The 25,540-nt window shown below is 35.5% G+C and overlaps 1 protein-coding gene across 1 annotated transcript in view; it reads left to right on the top strand.

The window, feature by feature from the left end:
* The first annotated feature begins 20,289 nt into the window (after positions 1–20,289).
* The window catches only part of SEMA3E (semaphorin 3E), a 263,539-nt gene continuing 258,288 nt past the window's right edge, over positions 20,290–25,540 (top strand). Inside the window, exon 1 of the mRNA XM_003252290.4 lies at positions 20,290–20,389. The gene's annotated coding sequence lies outside the window, so the exon portion shown is untranslated. The remainder of the gene's footprint in view (positions 20,390–25,540) is intronic.

Below are 25,540 nucleotides of genomic sequence, written 5' to 3'. Positions count from 1 at the left end.
ATTTGTGGGAAGGGACCTAGATGTGTTCATTTATTTAGAGGGAGGAAGTAGGTTTATAGATGGAGGGAATAAAGGGCAGATTAGAAACCAGAACATATTAAGGTACAGATGCTTATTAAACATGCAAGTGGAGATATCTAGAAGGCAAGTGGATATAAAATCTGTAATTTAGTGGAAAGGGTTGAATGGTTGAGTTTATTGGTATAAATTTGGGATCCTTAGCACTTTGATGTTATGAAAAGTCATGGTCTTGGATAAGATTTCTAGAGGGTGTACTAGTCCGGGTTCAATAGAAGAAGCAGTTTCCCTAGAAGATAAATATGGATTTGTTATAAGATTTCAAATTATACATTTTTGGAAGCTGATTAATAAGTCACTGTAAGGTAGTTATGTTCCTGCCTAACAATACAGCTTCTTGTACAGAGGGTAGGTAGTCAGAAAAGAAGCTTACAAAACGAAAGAGAGAAAGAACAAGCTAAAACCTCCATGCTTGAACAATGAATAAGAACCCAGTGAAGACAGACGAAAACCAGTATCAGCTCTTGTTGCCTCTGATTTTGGTGATGTGGGTGTCCTGCAGAAGTTGGAGCCCTTAGTCAAGGAGTTAAAGACATACGCCTGGCCCAGGAGACAGAGAAGCTGAAGGAGGTTCCTTGGAAGGTGTAGCAGTGGCAGGCCTGAAAGCTGCCACTGAAAACAACGTGTAAGCAACCAGTGTGTTTTACAAAAATGACTGTTGTTTATTTTCCACCCTTCAATTCTCCCAAGAATTTCCTTTTTGACTCAGCCAAATCGGAAATAAACACGAAAGGGAACTCTAGGAAAGGTAGTTCGGTTTAGCCAAGTTGATACATTGCAAATTTGCTATATTGGGTGAGTATGGATGGAGAACAGATGAAGTCATAGGTCTAAATCCTGTGGCACTCAAAAATTTAGAGGTCAGGAACACGGGGGCTTCTATGAAGTGTCTTTAAAAGCAGAAGGCACAACTCTCTTAGTCCATTTTTTGCTGCTATAATAGAAAACCACAGACTGGTTAATTAATTAATAATAGCTTATTTGGCTCATGGTTCTGGAGGCAGGAAAGTTGACTTTGAGAGGCCACATCTGGTGAGGGTTTTTTTGCTGCCTCGTAACATGGGGGGAGGCATCGCATGGTGAGGAGGTGCACATTTGACAGCAAGACAGAGAAGAAAGCTGGCTGACCTCATCCTTTCATCAGGAGCCCACTCTCAAGACAATAGCATTAATCCAGTCATAAGGGCAGAGCCTTCAGGACCTAATAACCTCTTAAAGTTCCCACCTTTTAATAGGGTCATAATGGCAATTAAATTTCAACATGAGTTTAGCAGGGGACATTCAAGCCATAGTTATATCCTTTTTTATTAATTCCTAATTATTGTTGCCCACAAAAAGGATGTGATGGCCAAAGTTTGGACTATGCGGTGGAGACTACCTTTTGAAGATGGATAAACTACAAGATAGAAAGTGTTCATGTCGGTAATGATCCTTACTCTGGCATACCAGCCTTGGACTTACCCCAGGACCGTGTTTACAAGAAGGAGAAGTCAAATTTGTCATATTTACATCACTGTTGTTTGGGTTTTCTACCACCTGCAACCAAACAAAATTCTAACTGATAAGAGTAGATTCAGGAGAAAATGAGAGGTGAACAAATGAAGACAGAGTATAGACAGTATTTTGAAGAAATTAACTATAAGTTGGAACCAGAAACGAATCTTTCACTGGAGGATAAGTGAGATTAGGGGGAGATTTATTTTTATGATGGGAAACTACGTTTTTTCTATGCTGTTTGGGAATTATTCAATAAAGAGGAATCATTTGATTATGTAGGAAAGATATGAAGAAGTTGTATACTGAATAAAGGAAAAAAATGAAAAATTCTAGAAGGAACATTTAACCAACTTGATTGCTTATTCAGAATGAGGAAATTTATACTTGAATGATTTTTATCAAATGTCAATGTTAATATCATTATAGTTGAAAAACTATAGGAAATAGCACATTCTGGGAATTTAAATGAATTTCTATAAATTTTTATCCTGTCATCAGAAATAAATAATATGTCCTGATTTTAATACTGTAAAGCTTACTTCATTGAAAATAACTGGCAAGGTAGACTCTTATTTAAAACTTGTATCACTCAGGAATCTTTAACTTGCTTTTCACCCTTATTTGTAAAACATATTATTGTTTCTTGCATTTTAGCCCTGCATAACTCTTATCAATTTTATTGTACAAACGTGATATACTAGTTCGCTTTTCTTACTTAGCTATTAAAACTTCATACAGTGGAGTTTTAATTGAAATTCCATTTTTATAACTTTTCTCAACAATGATTAGTGATCTACCTTGAGATCATTAAACAATGCATTGAAATTCTCCTGCAATTAATTTTAGGCATAGCTCTACGCACATATACTAATTTCTCTTTGGAAACACAATAATTTCTTAGTCCTATATAATACAAAGTGAAATTCTAGGTTGAAAATATTTTTTCTATTTAGATCTCAAGGGAAAGATGTTGTTTTATTTTGTTTTTAGTTTTTGGCAATCAAGAGGAATGAGGTTAGAGGTTAGAGCAGTTTATCTTTTTTGTTCATATTTTTGCATTATTTATTGCTTACTATAAACATGTGATCATATGAAGAGGACCTGCAGGAATTATATCATTATCTCATCGTAACAGTAACAGTAAAGATGCTTTAAGTATGAGACACGATAGTTAAAATCAGGACTGCTTTAATTTAGAGTTTTGTAAATTATAAAATTTAACTGAGTTTGCTAAATTTTAATCAACACATTTTCACAAAACATATTTGTCTATTTATCACCTTTGTTTCTGGTATATTTATGGTCATCTTTTAAACATTCTGAACCATTTATTAAGCAGTATTTCCTGAACAGAATTCTTACTGTTAACACTTAAAAATTTTCCCCCTTAACTAGCAAGACCCATTCCTGAAAACTAGCTATTTTCAGAACATAAAGTGTCACATTATCACTTAATAAAGCAAATTCGTAATTTTGTTTTAAGAAACAAATTGTGAGCACAAATAGGCTTGTAACTATATTTCCTTGACAACTGAAAACATGTAGTACCAGTCCTGGCCTCCACATGGTGCTAGTGTTATGCACTGGAACATGAGAAGCCAGAACTACCTAGCAATGCAAAATAACCACTTATACCGCCCACCAAAAATAAACCAATAATAAAACAACAGATTCAAATAAAAAGGCACTGTACCTGAAATCCTTCCTTATGTAAAATCTGGCTCATATACAATAATCATCTGGTTCGTGTACAAAATGATTTGCCAAATCATTTGTAGAAATTATAGTAAAGCTGAATAAAAGGTGGCAAAAATAATAATTTTAGATTTCTTGTTCCATCTTTGGGATCTCACCAACATCACATTCTTTTTTCCATGTATTGTCTCTTCCATGGATGGCTATTTGGAATGATATTAAGGAGAGGAAGTACTTATGGGGTGGCGGAGGCTGGGGAGAAGAGGCTTCATAGGCCTTCTGCCAGGTTTTCTCCTTGGTCATTGTGATTCCTTTGAACTACAAAATTCACTTTCAAAGCCAAAATATAATTTATTCTGAATATTCCTATTTTCAGTCATATTCTTCACAACTTTAAAGTTAATGTATGTTTCTCTTTATTTTAATGTAAAACAGGTATATTCATTGAGTTTATGTCAGTTTTATGTGATGTGTAAAATTTTACATCTCTCTGCCAATTGTATGACAGTTGAAAATACTATGAAATATTACACAATATTTGGCCATTTTGCTCAGTTTCTTGACAACTAATGGATAACTGCATTGGTTTTATCTAAATCCCTCCTCTTGTTTTGTGATGGAATATAATTGTTTTCTTCACTTTATGCTGACAATTGAACCTTCATCCTCTATCAAGAGAATCTGAACAACTAAAGAAGTGCTCCAAATAATTAACAAGAAGAAACTGTTTGGTATCTAAGTATCTTAAGCCCTCGTAGATTGCCTTGCAAATAATGCAAACTCAATAAATATTTATTGAATAAATCACTCAATACCAACTGGTTTGGTTATGGCATTAACAGGGGCAGTTGAAAAATAATGGAGATTATAGAGAATGTGAAAGGGGACTCAAGACTTGGAAAGAAAAGAGAAAAATTAAAAATGTATTACCTGAATTATGATTTACATTCGTCCCTCCCTTCCTTCTTTCTCCTCTTTTTTTCTCCCTCCATCCCTTATTTTTTTTTTCAAGTATACAACTCAGAAACTGCTCGTCAAACAATTAGATCACTTATTGCCAGGAAGAAAAGAAAATATGGGCAGTATTAAAGTCTAGAATAAGATTAAAGAAATCAGTGGATAACTTCTTTACTGAAGTTTATGGCATTTATTATTGGTTTCATAGTGAGTCAATTTCTTAAGTGGACAGAGTATAAAATGTTGTCTTTAGTTTAGGTACATTAGTGGTAACATTGTTTGAAAATGTTGGAATCTTTTGGACAAAATAATCTAAACATCGGTAACTATGTATAAATGATTTATTACCCTTAAACCCTTTCTTGGAAACTTCCTTCTTCTTTTGTGACCATAACCAGAAATATGTGTCTTTCTCTCTGTGCATTTCTTTACATATTTATTTATGTATATATATTTCCAGAAATAAGAATAACCATTATTATCTGACAATTTTTCTTAAAACATTTTTTAGTTCCCTTAGGAATTTGTTCTTCAATAATTTTGCCTACGTTATTTAGCTATCTTCTCATTCATGTTTGCCAAGCCTAAAAGACGAGCCAAAACCCAACAGCCTACAAGGGTTGGTATTCAATTAACTAACCAAATCACTAATATGTGTGCAGCTGGAAATCACAGAGAGTATGTTCTGCCATCTGACACAACCTGGAATATAGGACTTTATTTGCTGAGTTCAGTCACAGACACTGATTGTTGAAGCACCAACTGCTTTGAAAGGTTTTTATTTTAAAACTATATATAGTTCATTATTAACATTTATTAAAGATAGGTTCCTGCTAGTATAGTATTTGGAGAACTATTATGAAGTCTTTCCTAAATCGTATCCTCTTAAAAAAATTGGAATGTTTGGAACATGGACCCTGGTGTCTGGGTTTAAAATGGCGATTATGCTGCTTACTGGTGTTTCTCTTCAGGCAAGTTACTAACTAAGCAGTTAACCAACTAAGTAAGTTACTGACATCTGTGTCCTACATTCTGTTTTGTGTAAGTGACAATAAAAATGGTACCTATTGCATCGAGTGATTTTCTAGTTTTAATTGGATTTTATATGAATATGCCTTGCATGCTGCCTAGCATATAGAAAACAAAAAGTTAACAGTAATCATTATTTTTATTCATTTTAAAGTGGAATCAGTTTGGAGTATAGTGCTAGATGTTGAGAGTAACAGTAACATATTATAACCAATTCACCACTGGTGCCACCAATAACTCACAAATATGTATAACAAAAAACACAGAAACCCATCAATTATAACATATTATAGAAGTTTTTTTTAGAATGTTAGATTTTTTAAAGCAACTGATTGGAGTTCTGTCTCTTTAAGGAATTCTCTATAACCTATAAGGAAGAGTATAGGAAAACCTCTCAGGGCTTGTATATTATAGAATTTTCAGAATTAATCATTTTATTTTGCCATGAAAAGGCATGCAAATCATGACTGCTCTTTGATTAAAGTTCATTAAAGCTTATATTGGCTCCAAATGCCTCTCCTGCTTTTCTTTATTATTAAAGACCTAAAAGAAAATGAGAATAAACCTAGTATAGGTCGGAAACAAAGAATTTTAAAATTTTATGAGAGCAATTTCATTAAAATTTTATGAGTCTTTTTTGCTTTTTAGAATAGCTGGTCAAAAATGGAAAAATACTAGGCCAACTTATTGGATTGTCAGCCATCCAAATGATAACATCAAAATAACAGCCAAACCTCTTTCAGGCAGGTGAACGATTGGATCTTATATGGTACTAATTGATGGAATGCCATTCTCCAGGACTACCCTTAGCAGCATACAAATCAGGAGTAATGTAGTTATCTGTCCTTATCTGCCTGAATCACTGAATGTGGGAAACAGTCAATCCAGACTCTAGATCCTTTACAGATTCTGTGATATAGGGCATCTGAATAGAATGACCAATAAAAGCATTAGCAGTCCTGACTTGTAAAACCCAGAAGCAGCAATGGTGGCAGCAGCAGCAACAGCAGGTCTTATTGGTGGGACATTTGAGGTGCTCCAGACGGGAGGTCATTGGGATAGCAGGGCTAGCAGGAATAGAAGAGGGATTAGTGAAGCTGAAATGCCATAACTACCACAGAGAAGTTATGTTATCTAAGTATTTTAAGCCCTTATAGATTTATAAAATTTATGTATTTCTGTCTTTAGTTATAAAAAGGATAATTATCATTGCTATTTTGATACTTTGGTTTTTTTTAATGTTTTTAATCATAATATTCTTCAGATGTAGTACTATGTAATGTTGTCCACCTATAAATAATGTATATGTCATCATTTTTGTGTAAATGTTCAACTGGAAAAGCTAAAGGCATATTCCACCCCATTCTACAAGTGGCACAGGGAATTACCCTACCTCTTACTTGGCCCTCAAGTATCCACATCTCTCCCTGTCTGTATTAATAACTTCTGCTGAAGTAAGTTTTAGTGGCACATAGAATGGAATACACTGTAATACACCATCAGCAACTTGTTAATGCTGTAAGTTTGTCCAAAAGCATGTTCCCTGAAGCACAGTAGGTACAGTGTGTGCATTTAGTCAGGAGAGGCTATGCTCTGCTGTGGTAACAAATAAACTAAGTAGCTTAACATGACATGTTTCCTCCCATTCATACAAAGTCTCTTGTGGGTCTGAGTAACTTTCTAGGGTAGCTGTCTCCAGTGGTGATTCAGTAATGTAAGATGATTCAGTTTCATCATGCCACCATTTCAAGGTAAGTTCTCCTCTTTTGCCACAGAAAGGGCTTCAGAACGACCAAATGATTTTTTTTTATTACTATAAGTTTTAGGGTACATGTGCACAACCTGCAGGTTTGTTACATATGTATCCATGTGCCATGTTGGTGTGCTGCACCCATTAACTCGTCATTTAGCATTAGGTATATCTCCTAATGCTGTCCCTCCCCCCTCCCCCCACCCCACAACAGTCCCCAGAGGGTGATGTTCCCCTTCCTGTGTCCATGTGTTCTCATTGTTCAATTCCCACCTATGAGTGAGAAAACATGTGGTGTTTGGTTTTTTGTCCTTGCAATAGTTTACTGAGAATGATGGTTTCCAGTTTCATCCATGTCCCTACAAAGGACATGAACTCATCATTTTTTATGGCTGCATAGTATTCCATGGTGTATATGTGCCGCATTTTCTTAATCCAGTCTATCGTTGTTGGACATTTGGGTTGGTTGCAAGTCTTTGCTATTGTGAATAGTGCCCCAATAAACATACATGTGCATGTGTCTTTATAGCGGCATGATTTATAATCCTTTGGGTATATACCCAGTAATGGGATGGCTGGATCAAATGGTATTTCTAGTTCTAGATCCCTGAGGAATTGCCACACTGACTTCCACAATGGTTGAACTAGTTTACAGTCCCACCAACAGTAAAAGTGTTCCTATTTCTCCACATCCTCTCCAGCACCTGTTGTTTCCTGACTTTTTAATGATGGCCATTCTAACTGGTGTGAGATGGTATCTCATTGTGGTTTTGATTTGCATTTCTCTGATGGCCAGTGATGATGAGCATTTTTGCATGTGTTTTTTGGCTGCATAAATGTCTTCTTTTGAGAAGTGTCTGTTCATGTTCTTCGCCCACTTTTTGATGGGATTGTTTTTTTCTTGTAAATTTGAGTTCATTGTAGATTCTGGATATGAGCCCTTTGTCAGATGAGTAGGTTGCAAAAATTTTCTCCCATTTTGTAGGTTTCCTGTTCACTCTGATGGTAGTTTCTTTTGCTGTGCAGAAACTCTTTAATTAGATCCCATTTGTCAATTTTGGCTTTTGTTGCCATTGCTTTTGATGTTTTAGACATGAAGTCCTTGCCCACGCCTATGTCCTGAATGGTATTGCCTAGGTTTTCTTCTAGGGTTTTTATGGTTTTAGGTCTAACATGTAAGTCTTTAATCCATCTTGAGTTAATTTTTGTATAAGGTGTAAGGAAGGGATCCAGTTTCAGCTTACATATGGCTAGCCAGTTTTCCAGCACCATTTATTAAATAGGGAATCCTTTCCCCATTGCTTGTTTTTGTCAGGTTTGTCAAAGATCAGATAGTTGTAGATATGTGGCATTATTTCTGAGGGCTCTGTTCTGTTCCATTGATCTATGTCTGTGTTGTGGTATCAGTACCATGCTGTTTTGGTTACTGTAGCCTTGTAGTCTAGTTTGAACTCAGGTAACATGATGCCTCCAGCTTTGTTCTTTTGGCTTAGGATTGACTTGGTGATGAGGTTTTTTTTTTTTTTTTTTTTTTTTTTTTTTTTTTTGAGACAGAGTCTCACTCTGTCACCCAGGCTGGAGTGCAGTGGCGCAATCTATCTCGGCTCACTGCAAGCTCCGCCTCCCGGGTTCACACCATTCTCCTGCCTCAGCCTCTCTGAGTAGCTGGGACTACAGGCGCCCGCCACCACGCCCGGCTAATTTTTTTGTATTTTTAATAGAGACGGGGTTTCACTGTGGTCTCGATCTCCTGACCTCGTGATCCACCGGCCTCGGCCTCCCAAAGTGCTGGGATTATAAGCGTGAGCCACCGCACCCGGCCTTCTTTTTTGGTTCCCTATGAACTTTAGTTTTTTCCAATTCTGTGAGGAAAGTCATTGGTAGCTTGATGGGGATGGCATTGAATCTATAAATTACCTTGGGCAGTATGGCCATTTTCACGATATTGATTCTTCCAACCCATGAGCATGGAATGTTCTTCCATTTGTTTGTATCCTCTTCTATTTCACTGAGCAGTGGTTTGTAGTTCTCCTTGAAGAGGTCCTTCACATCCCTTGTAAGTTGGATTCCTAGGTATTTTATTCTCTTTGAAGCAATTGTGAATGGAGTTCACTCATGATTTGGCTGTTTGTCTGTTATTGGGGTACAAGAATACTTGTGATTTTTGTACATTGATTTTTTATCCTGAGACTTTGCTGAAGTTGCTTATCAGCTTGAGGAGATTTTGGGCTGAGACAATGGGGTTTTCTAGATATACAATCATGTCATCTGCAAATAGGGACAGTTTGACTTCCTCTTTTCCTAATTGAATGCCCTTTATTTCCTTCTCCTGCCTGATTGCCCTGGCCAGAACTTCCAGCACTATGTTGAATAGGAGTGGTGAGAGAGGGCATCCCTGTCTTGTGCCAGTTTTCAAAGGGAATGCTTCCAGTTTTTGCCCATTCAGTATGATATTGGCTGTGGGTTTGTCATAGATAGCTCTTATTATTTTGAGATACGTCCCATCAATACCTAATTTATTGAGAGTTTTTAGCATGAAGAAAGACCAAATGATTTCTTAGGAATATTTCACTGCCTCAGCCCAGATGTGATACATATCACTTCTGCTCATATTTCCTTGGCTAGAATTAGTCAAGTGAATTCACATGACTGCCAAGGAGCTGGAAAGTATATTCTCCCATAGTACCCAGGAATGAATATTGATGATATGATATTGAAGGAATGTTGATGAGTACTGTCTCCCACAGTATGCAAGATAATTTTAAGTCATGTAGAAACAAACCTTTACAACTGTTTGGTTTTTGCATGTATTTGAAAAATACAAGCAGGACATCAAGCCTATGAGGTAATGGTTTCATTTTATATTAATTTCAGTTTAATTGCAGATACTATGTGTTATATTAAAAATGGTGAATGTGGTAAACAGATGCCCAATGTTTTGGTAACACTGCCCTAAAGGAACATCTGTCAAACACAAATCTTAGAATGTAAAATTTCAGGCAAACTGGGAACATGAGGTGGGGCATAGCAATCTGTTCTTTAACAAGTACCTGAGGTTGATTCAGCAGCAGATAGTATGGGATTGCTTCCTAGGAGTGCTTGTTCTAGAAGCTAGTTGATTTTCTGCTGTTGAAATTGGAGAACCAGTGATGGAACCCATCATGGGAGAGACTGCAGCTCCTGATGAGTACCCAATTTTCTTTTTTTAATTTTTCTCCTTTTTCTACCAGACTGAGATTGCTCTTCATACAATGATGTAAGACTAGCAAGAATGAGAGATTTTGGAATAAAACCCTTGACCTGGCAATCAATTCCTTTCTAATTGGCATTTATCTTCTCCCCTGGTTTTCCTTGTTGTCTGATATTGTTCAAACTGCTAGCCTGGATCCTCTCAAATCAAATACAGTAACATCACCCGATATTGTTGGTAACTCCAAAGTTTTTCAGTCCACTAAACCTCTTCCCTCACTGTTGGTGGTAAGTCAGTTGTTGTTATTGTTTTTAATTTTCTATTTCCATGTTTCCCAAGAGTATCTAGAACTGGCTACCAAGGGTTCAGATTTTGATGTTGTGATTTGTCTATAGTATTATTGATTTGTGTGTAATTATTAATAGAATCCTCTTTTATTCTCAAAAAATGTCTTGTTTAGATTATGACCTATTTGATGACTCTGCTTCTGAGGATTCTTCTTGTTTTATTTTATGATGTAAGTGACTGATTTGGTCCCAAAGACTATTCCACTGCTAATGCCACATGGGGGAAACTGAGGCTATAGATAGTTTTCTTAATAGTAATTTTTTGGCATCATCTGTATATTTTCTATAGGATAAAGATAAAGGTAAAAGGACATAAAGAGGAGTTAAAAGAAATAAGTAAGGACATTGACAACTGGCAGATAAGCCAAAGCACATTTTGAGGAATCTAAAGAACCCATTATTCTGGCATTTACTTCTAAATTGCTCCAACTTAATCTGAAGGATGAGATGTAAAACCAAAGACAAATCTTGGCATTCATTACATATATTCTCTTGTCAACATTTTAGAGGTGCATATTTTGTGTACTAATGAAATGATTGTAATGTCTCACATTGTCTCAGTTCTATAGTAGAGTTAAGACAGGCACTATGCAATCTTAAGTAGAATTTCAGTTATGTGAGAGTAGCCATGAATTTGCAATAAAAGATATAGGCACCACATTTACTTTTCCTATAATCCCACTATTAGATAACACATGTAAGAGCTGCTATTTATTTTGTCATTTGTTTCCATCCTAGAAGAAAGCAAAAGAGAATTTTGAAGGTACAATGTATCACATTTAGAGCAACCTTTAGGTCTGTAGCTCATCAGACTGGCTTTTAAAATATGCAAGCATTCCAGGTTAAAAGTCTCTAAATACTTCATGTTGTTTTACTGTTAAATAATGTTTAGAGTTTGCTATCTTTTGTAGACCTTCGAAATCTAATTATTTATAATATCAAGTGACATTTACATTTTGCTAAATATACTCTGCTTGTACAGGAACATCTCATGATTAGAAAAATGGGTAGAGAATGCCTGGCTGTACATATGTTTCTATATAATGCAAAAATATCAGGGTGACTTATGTTATCTTTTTGTTATAGTTTCGTGATTTTAAAACATAATTCTCAAAAAGCTTTTAACTATTAGCATTTAAAATACAGAATAAGAAAAAGTTATCATAGTTGAGATCAGTGTTAACCATTTAACTCTCCACTACCGAATCAAATATCTATTCAAGTTTATTGGTATCTTAACATAATACCATTCATTTCCATGCCAACAGCTCCTGAGTGTTTGGCTTAGTTTTTGAGATTGATTGAACGTAGATTGTAAAGTTGACCTATTGTGTTAAGCTTATTTACACAAACACAGTGTCTTGGAAAATCAACTCTGGAAGTGCATAGCAGTTGAATCCTAAGGTATTTCACATCCTAATTTTTCTAATACCTGCTTTACAGAAATCCCTTGGGTGGTGAATCTCAACTTTACCAGTTACCTTACCTGAGGGAAATTACTTCAACATTCTTAAATTTGAAGTAAAATTTAGGAATTGCTTTAGGACAAAGGATTTGCCTTTAATTTCATTTGACCAATTTGCTTAAGTAAATAATTTATTATTTCTAACAAATTTATGAGACAATCATGGATGAACTTTTTTTTTTCAGGCTCTTGAAACACACTTTTCTTAAAAGAGTTTAAAAATAACATCCGTAAGATATAAGCAATACAAAAAGACTTAATTTTGAAAAAAACCTTATGGCAACAGTGAAAAACAGAATTTGGATCCTGGATGGTTACAAATAGATTATTTTCAAAAGAAGTTGGATTTATTCAACTTAGGTCAATTTATCTTGGTAAGAATTTAAAAGCGCTTTCTGATGCCACATCCTTGTCTGTCACCTATTCTTAAATAATCAGCCTGTTATATGTCGTCACCCCTCCCGAACTCCCCATTTCCCCCATCAAAATGTGGACTTCTCTCCTGCTGCTGAGTAACGTGGGGCTGGTTATGACCGGGAGGGAGGATGGGAGCGAGGCACGTGGACCAGAAATACTTCCTAGAAACAGCAAGTACGCTGCTCAACCCTGCCTGAACTTTCCTGTAAACAGCCACTGACAGACTGCATCCCTGCTGGGTGGATCCTGCGACTCCTAGAGGGAATGGCACTTCTTGTTTTTAATTAGCAAGGTGAAAGGTGAATAAAACTAGCAGTTTGGCAAGTCAGTGCAAGAGGCTGACTTCTGAGAGGCTTCCAGGAGCCCGAAGAGAGGATCTCCACGGGAGAAGGGAGTGCGTGTGCTCGGTTTTCTCTCTTTTTTTTTTTTTTTCCTGAATGAACAGCTTTGCCTAAGTGACTGAAAAATACAGCTTCTTCCTGAATCTACCGGCGTAGTTGGGGAAGAGCGCTCTAGACAGGACATGGCTCTGAAGACTCACTCTTTGGAATGTCCTCTTGCTCCCGGCTTATAAACAACTGTCCCGAGGAAAGAAAGGTTTTACATAGCCAAATACAGCCTGACAAATGGCACTTCGGAACTGTGCTTTCTGATGACAACGCGTTCGATTTCTGACAAAGCCTCTCGCACGCTGCCCCTGGAGGGAAGTCCTAAGTAAAACTCAGACCCTCCTTAAAGTGGGGAGCGAGGGCTTGGACGGTGAACACGGCAGCATGGCATCCGCGGGGCACATTATCACCTTGCTCCTGTGGGGTTACTTACTGGAGCTTTGGACAGGAGGTCATACAGCTGATACTACCCACCCCCGGTTACGCCTGTCACATAAAGGTAGGTTACCTTTCCAGATCCTTTTGTTTAAAAAAAAAAAGAAGAAAAAGAAAAAAGAAAAAAAAAAGTCGTTTAACATTAACATAGGCTTATGGTCTTCAAAGACCTTTAAAATGCACCTGAAAAATTTATTGCAAAACTGACCTAAAATTATCAGTACCTCTGATTAATATGTCATACTTACCTCATCTGAAAACAGTGCAAAATCACATGTCAACTTAGAGATGTTATTTTTGTCTGTAAACATTGGATTTTATTAATAAGGAGTTCACTCACTAGCAGGCAGAACGCAAGAAGGGAGGAAGCAGGTTGTAAATAGCCTTGAGAGGCTGAATCCACCAGGTTAACAGTAGGTATTTAAATATCAGTTTATGCATATGAGAAACAAGGATGCTGGGAAAGGGCTATAGAAATAGGGGTGCAATTTGTTCTTTTTTTGTTTTGTTTTGTTTCCATAATGGAGGTAAGAGGAGGAGAAAATAAAATTCCTGAGGAGAAAAATGATGCCCTACCCATAATAACTGTCATCATCATGTAATTAAAATGATTAACAATATAAATTAGTTTTCCAGTTGAATTGATTATTAGAATTTTTTCACGTGTGGCAAAGCAAAATAGTTCATGACAATGCTTGTAAAATGGCTAATATGGATTAAAGTATTAGTATTCACTAGCATTTGTAGTGTAAATTTATATTGCCTTAATGAAGATCTAACAGCAAATGTTTAAATATTTCATTCTACAATTGTCTTGTAAAGCAACATCATACTCATAAATAAATGATTAAAAGATAGATTTTGCATCAGGACCAATACAAGCCAGTCATGAATAGGTTTGGTAATTCCTCCTGTAAACAAACAAACAATAAACAAAACCATGCTCAGAGAAAGTGACTTTGCTGACTTAATATAAATTCAGAATAAATTGTCAGCAAAGAAGTATTTATTATCACCAGCCATTGAGACATTGAGACAGATAGCAGATGTAATACTCAGGATTACATAAGAATCATTTTTCAATTGTGTAAGCTTTTAAATTGTCCCCCACTGTAGAAAGAACAGAAGCTTGTATTTTCTAAGTATAGGTAGAATATTTATCAGGAGAAACAAAAAGGGAGTCCTCAATTTTATGTGACATGTTTGGCCTTTTTGTCTTTTTATTGGACAATCTTCAGTAAATATTGACTATAGAAATTTTTCATTTTTAGAATAGTGGTTATTTTCTTAGTTTAAATAGATTTCCTATAATACTATCCAGTAGATAATATAAATTTAAGAAATCCATTGATACTGAATTGGTAAAGTGTTTAAAATATAGTGCCCAGAATTAACACTAATCTTTTAACTTGGGAAGATGTATCATGGTATGTATCAAAATGCCTATTTCTAAGAAGTTTACCATCAAAGATGTCAAGATGTACAAATTTGATGTGATGGAATATGGACAAATAAAAATGCAAAAAAAAAATTGATTGTTTTTCTTATGTAGACAAGTAGATAAGCTGCCAGTTTTTGCAAGCTACAATTCTGTTATATATAGTATTAACCTTTTATACCTTATTATTGGGGTACTTGTGTTTTCATGGTTCAATATCAGTGTGTTTTCCAACAGGTCACATTTTAATATTTCATAAGAGAGTTAATAATTTGATCAAAAAATACCAAAGTTCTCTGATACAAGTAAATGTTATGCATAATACTGTTATCGAGTTCCTCTTTATTATGTCACTTTTATTCAAAGAAATAATTGTAACTGATGTTATGAGTGGTGTCATGTTGTGTGAGAGTAAAACCGCTAGCATCTATACATACACTAGACTGAAAACTCCCACAGGATTTCCCTCACCTTTGAATTTAATGGAACTGGCTGAAAATGCACAATATGATGTTTTTATACAAAGGCAGAATAGAGACAGTTACCTGAAAATAGAATGTTCCTACTTGTGCAATTTAGTTAGTAAAGTCACTTAAGAGATGACACTGGAGATGCTACCTGAAGCAGCCAATGCCTGCTGCACCTCAGGGGCCTCAGTGAAAAGAAGAGCATATACACTGTCAGAGGAGGGAATATTCAGTCCCGCCAATATAATATGAACAGCGCATTTATCTCTCTACACTCTGGAATTCAGTGAATATTTTAGAAGTCTTCAAAAACTAGCAATAAGATATTACAGATTAATCTTTTGCTGACTTGAATAATGTCAGTGATGACAAATGTTCAGTAATGAGTGAATTAAGTAATTAATATTTAAGTGAGTATATAATCTTTCAATATAAGAGGCACTAGGTATATGTAATATAGCACCTCTGCACCGCTGCCTGACCACTAGCAAGGAAATCCAGGAGGCTCCCTGTAGGTAGCCTACCAGAATAATTCAGAAATTATTTTCACAGTTGATGATCTAAGCTGTATGGGAGAAAGGCAGGCATTTTTCTCATATTCTTCACTTTTAAGATGGCATTTGAAAACACAAGCCTATTGTTTCTCCCCAAGGAGGAGGAGAAAGTTTATCATATACAGAGCTTGAGTTAAATTATATAAAAATATGTTCAGAAAAAAAATGTCCAGAGATTTGCCCTTTTCCTCTCCCCTTCATTCTCCATTACTATTAATGGGAATGACATGTTCTTAACTAGAGCTGGAAAGGAAGGGATCATTAGGATTAAAGAGGAGAAAAGGCAGAGAGAGAGAGAGAGAAGGAGACAAGGTATGACAAGGTACAAGGGTAGTAAGAGGTGTGGAATATTTTCTAGTTGATTTCCTTCTGCCTTGTGCCCCAATGGGGTAATATTGAATCCCTCTCTCTTCTAACTGAATATCTCACTGCACACTAATATTAAGAAAATATACTGGCTTAGGGCAAGCCTGGTGGATAAAATGATGAGATAATTACTCTTGTTGAAGCAATACATAAATCTTTTAATGTATGTTCTAGTTACAAGGTAAATTACATTAGTAAGTAAAAATGTAGCAAAGATTAAAATGGCAAGATGCTGTCTTCCTTTGTAAAAATTTTCAGTCAAGATTTGAGTTGAGTTTGGCTATATCAGGCAAATATTTAAAAGTTCATGAATAGTTATGCATTATAGCTAACTTTATCCCAGCTCAATAGGGTAATATTGGTGAGATTAATGCAAAATTTTGATATTCTTCCCCAAGGGTTTCCTTGAAAAATACTGTGGTCCTCAGGACAGAAACCAAGGAAAGAGAGAATGAAGGGAGAAGAGTTCTGGTGGATTCATCTACTTCCCTCTGTTGATATCTGTTCTCTCCTTATCTTTCACCATCCTGCACTAATGAGGTTACAGGGAAGGCAAAAATAAGCTTCTTGATAATGGAGCTCAGAGAAGAAAAAACAAATAAGCCAAGACCTATGTTGAGAAAGAAATACCAATGTACACGGAAAGCCCCAGAAATTCAATCATGGGAGCTTGGCAGACAGGGGTAGGTGTTTGAAGTCTCAATAAGGAAGAATGCAATTGCAGAAATCAAGGAGAATTGCTGCTTAAGTATAAAATGTTCTCCTAGAGTAGTTGGAGAAGAGACAATTAAATAAAGGCATGGATATGGCAGAAGAGCATTTCTAAAATATGTTAACATTATACATTGTAGATTTAAACATGGAATATATACTTATGCAGATAGAACTTGTGATAGAGTGTTAATTAGTGTATCTGTATTGGGTATTATAACCAATTAAATACAGATTTATCATAGTTCAGAGAGCTCAGGATTTGAAATCAGGGGCCTCTACTCCAGCTCTAGTACTTCCCACTTATAATAATGATAATTAATTGTCTGCATCTCAGTTTCCTCTATTTGAAAATAGGGGTAGTAATGGTATTTTGCCTGTACATTTTACTGGGTTTTTGAGATAATCAAGTGAAACAACAATATCTGTGAATGTACCTTATCACCTAAAAACTATTTATATTATTAATGTTTTTGCAGACTGATACAAAGTGAGAATATTGGAAGGAAACAGGTCCTAAAGAGAAAAACCTTGAAAATGATATGAGTTTATATTTCAACAAGTGCTAGGATAATGCTAATATAGAAGACAGGATAAAGTTGCTCTTAAATAGCATAAAACATATGATTTATCTTGATAGATTGCACTCACTCCAAATCTCATCTTCCATATCTTCGACCTCTAGTTACAATAACTCAGAAGATGATTACATTGTCTGCATTTTCCAAGACTCATGGCCCATATATATATTTTTTTGCTGTAGTGTACACATATCCATTTGTTACATGTATTCACTCTACAACACACATTTTAGAATTCATTCCATTTACAAGAAAATAATTGACAGAGAATTCTAAAAGAGCACAATGTTAAATAAATATTCTGAATGATCATTCTGGAGGCCATGGTATTTATTTTATACCCAAGGCAAATAAAAAATGAGGTAGTGACTGAGCCAGTTTTTCCTGACCCAGCTCATAGCTTTGGTTCCTCATCCAATAGCCTGGTATTATCAATAGTGACATTAGTCACACATCTCTGGGTGTTAATAAATAAAAACTGGTCATAAGACATGATTCATAAGCAGAGTGATTAAATAGGACCCAGGAGGAAACACTAGCCTAAGTGCCCAGAGCTTCAGGGAGAGACAGTGAGAATTAAGTGGTGGATTTATTAAGGAATAGTTTATATTATAAAAAATATCACTGGATAAGTTGTGAGAAATTACAATATGTTTTGTTGAGTCTGCTTTATACAAAATATGCTTTCTGTGGAGAGAGTCTTCCTAAGAATTTTATAGTGCTATTATTTGCATTTTTATATTTGCTACAGACAAATATTGTCCATGCATCACATCAGTGCATCTGGATATATGAAAGTCCCTGAATGTTTCTATGAATTATTAAATTCTTATCTGGATGTTGCAGTTTACAGTGGGAAAACAGTTGTCTTTTAGTATGGAAATAGGGTGAGGGAAGCTCAGGGTTAGAAAAAAACAGTAACTGGAATTTATATATGAACTGGGCCAACTATGGAGTGGAAAATTTATGTATATCAAATCATTTTTTCAGCTTTACAAGGAAAGTATTCTATACATAATATATAATCAATGCCTGTTCTTTATTAATAAATATATTCAACAGCTATGATGTCATAATGAAATATTCTTAAAAAAATTATGTTGTCATATTGTTCTTTTGCTATCCAGGTCAGATCTGTCATCCAGTCAGAGCTGAGAGTATTACACAGAGAGGGCCTCTGTTTCTTTCTGGGATGAGATCACTTGGTGGCCTCAGTTCTATGACCACATACTAAAGCACCAAACCATGAAATTGGTTGTTATTGGTGAAAATTATTGCTAACAATCTGCTCAGTCAGTTTTATTTCATCAAAGACATTTAAAGGAATCATCATTGAGACTTCTTAGTGGGAGTGTGTGCAAAGATGTATTTCTTTATCTTTGTATATAAAACTCTTCTGTGGTTTAATAGAGGAATTTAGTCTGCAGGAATCCAGAAATACCACTTTGCATGCATGCATGCCCCTTCATACATAGCCATCCCAGTGTTAAAGTCTTATAATTTCAATCTCTGAGAGTTAAAAACAAAACTAAACTAAAATTATACCATTTGTAACATTTTCCAAAGGGTGCAGAATGAAGATTTAGATTATTTTCTTGGTTTTAATAGACAGGGCCATAAGTTAGTAGTTTCTAGTGTAACATATGACACTTTGTAATACTCTATACATTATACAAAGGATGATGGTTATTTTGATAATTTCTTTTCACAGTAAAGCCTTAAATAACATTGGAGGCATAAAACATCAGTGTTATTATTAGTTCCTTAGTCTTAAGTGAGCATTATTCTTTGCACTCATGATAGGAATGATAGTGACAAGAATGGATATTTTATAGTCTGGATATTCTGGACTAGGAATGAACAGGACATGTCCATATCACATTTGCACCAAGTGTTGCAGTCTCTGATATTAAGAGAACATTTTTGGTCAAAAACAGTGATGATTTCAAGAAAAGACATCTCTGCGGAATTGATAACTTTCCTTCATATCGCCCTATGGTGGCCAAGACAACTGATTACTTGAGAAGTTTTCAGCCCTATTTCTAACACCTATTTCAGGATATTCTAACCATAGGACTCCTTTGCCGTGGTAATCTTACCTCCACAACTGGTATGAAAAAATAAAAGAGAAATCTATTGCCATGCCTGATTTCTGGGACTTAGAAATGTGTTTCACTTCCATCCTTGGTACCTAAACTCTCAGACATCACTGTGCTATGCTCAAGGATTTAGCTTGTAGCCTTGGCATAGGAAACATAGAAGCTAGTTTAGGCCCGGGTATTAGAAAACACTCTTACATTCGAATTTCAGCAGCCTAAAAACCCCTAGACTTTGGATGAGGCATATCTAATTTGAATCTGGCTTCAGACTGCATGGCATGAGCAAGTTACTTAGGTTTTCTGAATATGCATTTTCTCATCTTTAAAGTGATAAAACATTATTTGCAAAAATTTGAAAGGATTACATGAGATAATGCAGATTAATGTGCAGAATACTTAACCCTTAGGAAGCTTTTTATAAATTAGTAAATCAGATGAGATTCAGAGAGAATTAATCTATGCTGTTCTCTTTTTTATTCTAAAAGCAATCATGAGCTAATTGTTAAATTACAACTTGATGACGAGAGATCCTTAATCATCAGATTTTTACTTAAAAGCAAAGATTTTCTTTAATGAAAACCAGCTCTTATTAGAGTAGATAACTAGAAGGAACAAAGAATATTGACGTCTCTCATGTTTGTAAATTATTGTACGAATTATTTTGTTTACACTTTAAGGAAAGTTGGAATTTTATCTGATGGCACCTTGGAGACAACAGACCAAATCCACAAAATAAACAGTACTAACAAAGGTAATTGTAGGCCCAGCTTTGTAAAGCACAATAGAACTAATATTACTAAGGCCAGACCACACTGCCTAAAGTTAAACTAAACAGTGTCCTATAGGCAGCTATCAGCTCAGCATGTGTTGTTTACTTGGAAAGTGAAAGAAAGTCTCCCACTTTGCCTTTCCTTAGATGAACAGGTAAGATATCTGGTGCCATACACAGTTCCTGACACTTAGTAGGCATTCAACAAGTGCTTATCTGAATGAAAGAAAATGATTTTGAACTGTGTTTTTCAAAGGAAAAGGTGATAAGGGTGGGATAAGCAGGAATACCCATGAAACTGAGGAATCCTGGACAACTATTTATGGCCCCTTTAGCATAACATATGTTAGAGAAAAGGCTGGGGCTTTCTGTCTATTCACCTTCTTTCTCATCAGTGCTGCATTTAGTGAAACAGCTGGGACCTCCAGGCACCCTCCTGACACATCAGTTGAATTCTTTCATTTACATTCTCTCCTCCACCTTTTTCTCTACTTCCTTCCTCTTGTTTTTCTTCCTCCTTTTTCTCTCCTTCCTCTCCTCCTCCTCCTTCTGTCTTGTGTTATCCTTGTCATTTCTGGGTTATCACTATACCCCCTCCTCCCTTTCTCTTTTTACTTAATTCTGTGACTACCCCTTTGTGTGTCTGGCACCACCCCTTCTCTCTTTTTCCCTTCTTCTACTTCTCTTCCAGATAAATACTTTTGATTTCTTCCTCACCTTAAGCCAAAAGGGGAAAGAAAACACACTTTTAGTGAAAGATATGTATTCATTGGCCTTCTGTGTACCTTCAATATTTGTTTCATTTTTGTTTAACACAATAAATATAAAACATAACCTTTGAATTTTTTAGAAAAACTTTAAACTTACTAGGTATTGAAAATTGGTTGAAATCCATGATGTAGGAAATAATGAAATACTAAATAAATAGCTTACTAGCCACCTGGACAATGTGCCCTCTTTCTCCAACCTGTTTTTCTGCTGGGAAGCTGATGCTCTCAGGCAACATAGGATTGTGGCAATTGGAGAGGAGAGGAATTAGGGCACTGCACAGGAGAGAGCAGAGCCTGCCAGCCAAGTATTCTGTAGCTAAACTTGAGTTAAATGTCAGTTAAAATATTATTGATGTAAACCTATTTCTAGGCACTTTTGGTTTGTTTTCTCTGAGTTTTGAGCTCTAATTTAGGGAAACCAGAATAAAAAGGGGGTTTTATTTACAGGACAGAGTGGTGGAACAGAATCCCTAAGAATAAGTCTCAGGGGTGATTTTAGGTAGCCAGATCAACTTCAGAACTGGAAAAGAACAGCAGCAAAGAAAATGAGAATAAAAGAGGGTGAAAACAGAGGTCAGCTGAGGACACTGACTCTTTCCCTCCTGACTTGTTCTTTCCCAGGAAATGATGGGAATGGAGAGGGGCTTTAAGATACACTGTGGAAGTAAAGTCAAATAGGAAATGTGCTCTCAGCATTGTGTATAGCTGTTTACTCCTCCTGATTGCTTTTTTCCTAACACTGAGTCAAAAAGTTTATTATGAACTTCAGGTCCTTTCCAATTATAGAAATGTAGGGCTCCATTCTTCTCCTTACCAGGCTTCAAAAGCAATTCTCTAAAATACTTTTGAAACTTGTATTAGGAGATAGTATGTTGTAGTGGAAAGGGTATGGACTTACAATTTTTGAATCTACAGTATATTTTATTTGATGCTGTCTCATTCTTGCTAAATCATTCAACTGAGGCTTTCTTTCCTCATCATTATAAAGGGACTAATGAACACTTCCTATCTCGTATGATTTTGGTAGAAAAAAATTTAAATGTATCACAAAGATGAATGATATGGTGTTATAGTATAATACTTTCTAATTTATGTAACAGTTTTTAAATATATTTAAAGGTCCTTCAGGGCAAGGAGTAATTTTTTGTAAGACCCTTGGGGATGGAATAAATTCACTTCATATCGTTCCTGAAGGCTATAATTACAGCCTGGGCTTTGGTATCTACTGAATTAAAATGTATATATATTTAGTTGGCTTCCATATTATGGTCAAAATAACACAACTTATAAAGGCTAACTTTATTTTTTAGAAGGTTCAGAGCTACTGCTAAATAATTCACCTGCAGGAAGTCTTGATTGAATCACATTGCACAGGAGATAATGTTACTATAATTTTCTTCTGCTCTGCTTCCAAGCTGGGGCAGAAAGGAGATGAAAACTGGAGTTAAATGAATGCTACACAGAGTGTGGTCCATGGACTGCAACATCAGCATTTCCTGGGAGCTGCTGAATCAGATCTACTGAATCAATAATTCTGAGGCTCAGGAATCCCTGTTTTAACAAGGTGATTCTTAGTGAAGACTCAACTGTGAGAAACACTGGGCTGTATGTGTGGAAGGATGCTACAAAACAGCCTCAAGTTCATATTACCTTTTTCATTTATTCCTCCTTTAACTTCATCCCCTAGGTTAAGGGTGGTGTTGAATGTCCAAATGACAGCCTTGATCTTGATAAATATACTTAGATTCATAGATATGTAACTATATTACCATTATCTGCATATTTTTGTATTAAATATAAAGTGTGCCTATTCATTGATGACAATTTAGCATACAATTTAAATATTTTTAAAGATTATTGATGGTGTAAATTGTAGCATGATGTAGCTATGATTGAGTTCTGATGAGAAAACATCTAATATGGATCGATCATGGAAAAGCATTTTATAAAATTCAAAAACTCTTCCATGTCTCAAAGAGAAGTTTTCCTGGACAAATGAAATTAGATGTCGCTTACCACTTCATCTGCTTTGTTATACATCTTGATCATGGCCTGTATTAATCCGCTCTGATGTTGCTATAAAGTACTCCCCAACAGTGTGATAAAATTAAGACGTTCCATTAATATTGTTATGAATGACCTCATTACTCACCATGCACGATAAAGCTGTGTTGTTTCCACACAATATACATATTAAAACACATAATTGATTTCAGAGTGCACAGGATGCTATGTTATCATAGAGAAAGCCTTTCTAAAGTTTTTTCCCTTAAATTCTTTTGGGGTAAAATCAATGGATATAGCTTTGGGAAATAGTGGATAGCTGTATATAATGAGTAATTAACAAAGTTTATTGCTTTAAACACTTTAATTTTAATCACATTAATAATAAGTAAAGTGACCGTGTGCATTTGTTAACTATCATAATCTTTTCAAGGGACAGAATACAACAATTTCCTCCTTGGTATCTTGGACACCAGCCCAGAAACCACTGTCCTACTGCCTTGTAAAGAACTCCTCTTTCTAAAATATACGTTAAATTAGCAGAGTATTTTGAATGAAAAAAAAAAAAACTGCCAGAGACTAGATAATTTATAAAGGAAAGAGGTTTAATTGACTCACAGTTCTGCATGGCTGGGGAGGCCTCAGGAAACTTACAATCATGGCAGAAGGGGAAGCAAACACATCCTTCCTCATATGGCAGCAGAAGAAGTGCAGAGCAAAAGGCAAAAAGCCCCTTATAAAATCATCAGATCTTCCAAGAACTCACGCACTGTCAGAAGAAGAGCATGGGGGAAACTGGCTTCATGATTCAATTACCTCCACCTGGTCCTACCCTTGACACATGGGGATTATTACAATTCAAGGTGAGATTTGGGTGGGGACACAGAGCCAAACCATATCATTGCCTTCAGAGAATTAAAAGAGCCTATAATTTTGAAGTAGAATTGGCTTATTCAATCACTTATAAGTATTTGTTCAGCTTCTTCAATGCTTTAGGTACTGAGCATCATGCTAGGATTTTAAGAATAAAAAATCCAGTTTTATAAACATAATGTGGTATACTATTTAGCATCCTGGGATAGTAAAGGATTATTAGATAAAAACTAAGGAAATCTAAATAAAGTATGAATTTTAATTAATAATAATGTATCAATATTGGTTTATTAACTGTGATAAATGTACCATACAAATGTATATTGTAAACAAGGGAAGCTAGGTATAGGTATAGGAGAACTCTCTGTACTCACCATAACTGTTCTGTAAATCTACAACTATTTTAAAATAAGAAGTTTCACACACACACACACACACACACACACACACACACTCACACATAGCTTTTAGTCAAACCCAGTTCTCAAGAAGCTTAAGATCCAGTTGTAAAAGGAGACAGGTCGTAATAAAGTAGGGTGCTTTTTTATATATCCCAAGGGATGCTATGAAAATATGAAGTTAGGGCTGAAAAGAGAACCAAAGCTCAGTCTTGAACATGAATAGGAGGAGCTTGGGCAAGATGTTATGAACAAATTAGCTATGTCATACCTTGCCTTGCACCATCCTGCCATGTGCCCACAATCATCCCACTGCATATAATGCACTGTATTCTCCCAGAAATTAACTTAATTCCACTGTGTTCATGACTCTACCACACACACTAGTATCACACGTTCTTTGTCCTTGCTAAATTTAATTTCCCCCATTTCTAAATGGCTTTGAGGAATTTTCAGATTTTTTGTATGAGTAATACATGATTACTACAAATTCACAATTAGAGTTTGAAAATACTGAGGGCAGTTATATTGCATTTTATTGCTTGAATCTTAGAATCTAATAAACTTTAGGTACTGAATATATTTTATGTATTGCATTTAATATACAGAATTTAATTCTCTCTATATAGATATATATCTATATCTATTCACACTAGTGTTACCAATCTTAATTCTTTTGCTGAATACCACATACAATTCCTAACAGAGATGGCAGAAAATGAAATGATAGGGTTGGGAGAGCATTGAGAATACAGGAGATATGACGAGAATATATTTCTCTTCTGCCCCTTTTGCAACATATTAGGCACAAGTTTGGCTTCAACTCTTCTATTACAAAAGTTCTGAAGAGAAATCCAGTACTGCTTTAAAATTATTCAGAAAACATCTGTAAATTATTAAAAGATATAGTTTGAGGCTGTGGCAGAGGATAGTATGAATTCATCTGGGACATTCAAATGATTATTGTCACATTTGATTCAACTTTGCTTCCCACTTGCTCCAATCATGATCTCCCAATTTCCAATGTAACACCTCATTCATTTCTACAGTGACAAACTATGAAGAAACAGAGAAAAAGAACGAATACATGAATACCGTGACAAAGCAGAAAGAAAAGAAAGTCAGAACTGGGAAATAGTGATAACTTACCCATCTTTGTTTTTTTCAGAAATGCCCAATTGACCAAAAGCAAGAATTTTTTTTTGTCAGTCTATCTCTGTGTAAAAGTTTTATGAATAATTTGGCCATTTGTCTTTCATTT

This window comes from Nomascus leucogenys, chromosome 11, assembly GCF_006542625.1.
Source record: "Nomascus leucogenys isolate Asia chromosome 11, Asia_NLE_v1, whole genome shotgun sequence".
Lineage (NCBI taxonomy): Eukaryota > Metazoa > Chordata > Mammalia > Primates > Hylobatidae > Nomascus > Nomascus leucogenys.
Note: the sequence above shows the minus strand (reverse complement) of the source record. Positions and strands in the feature narration are given on the sequence as shown.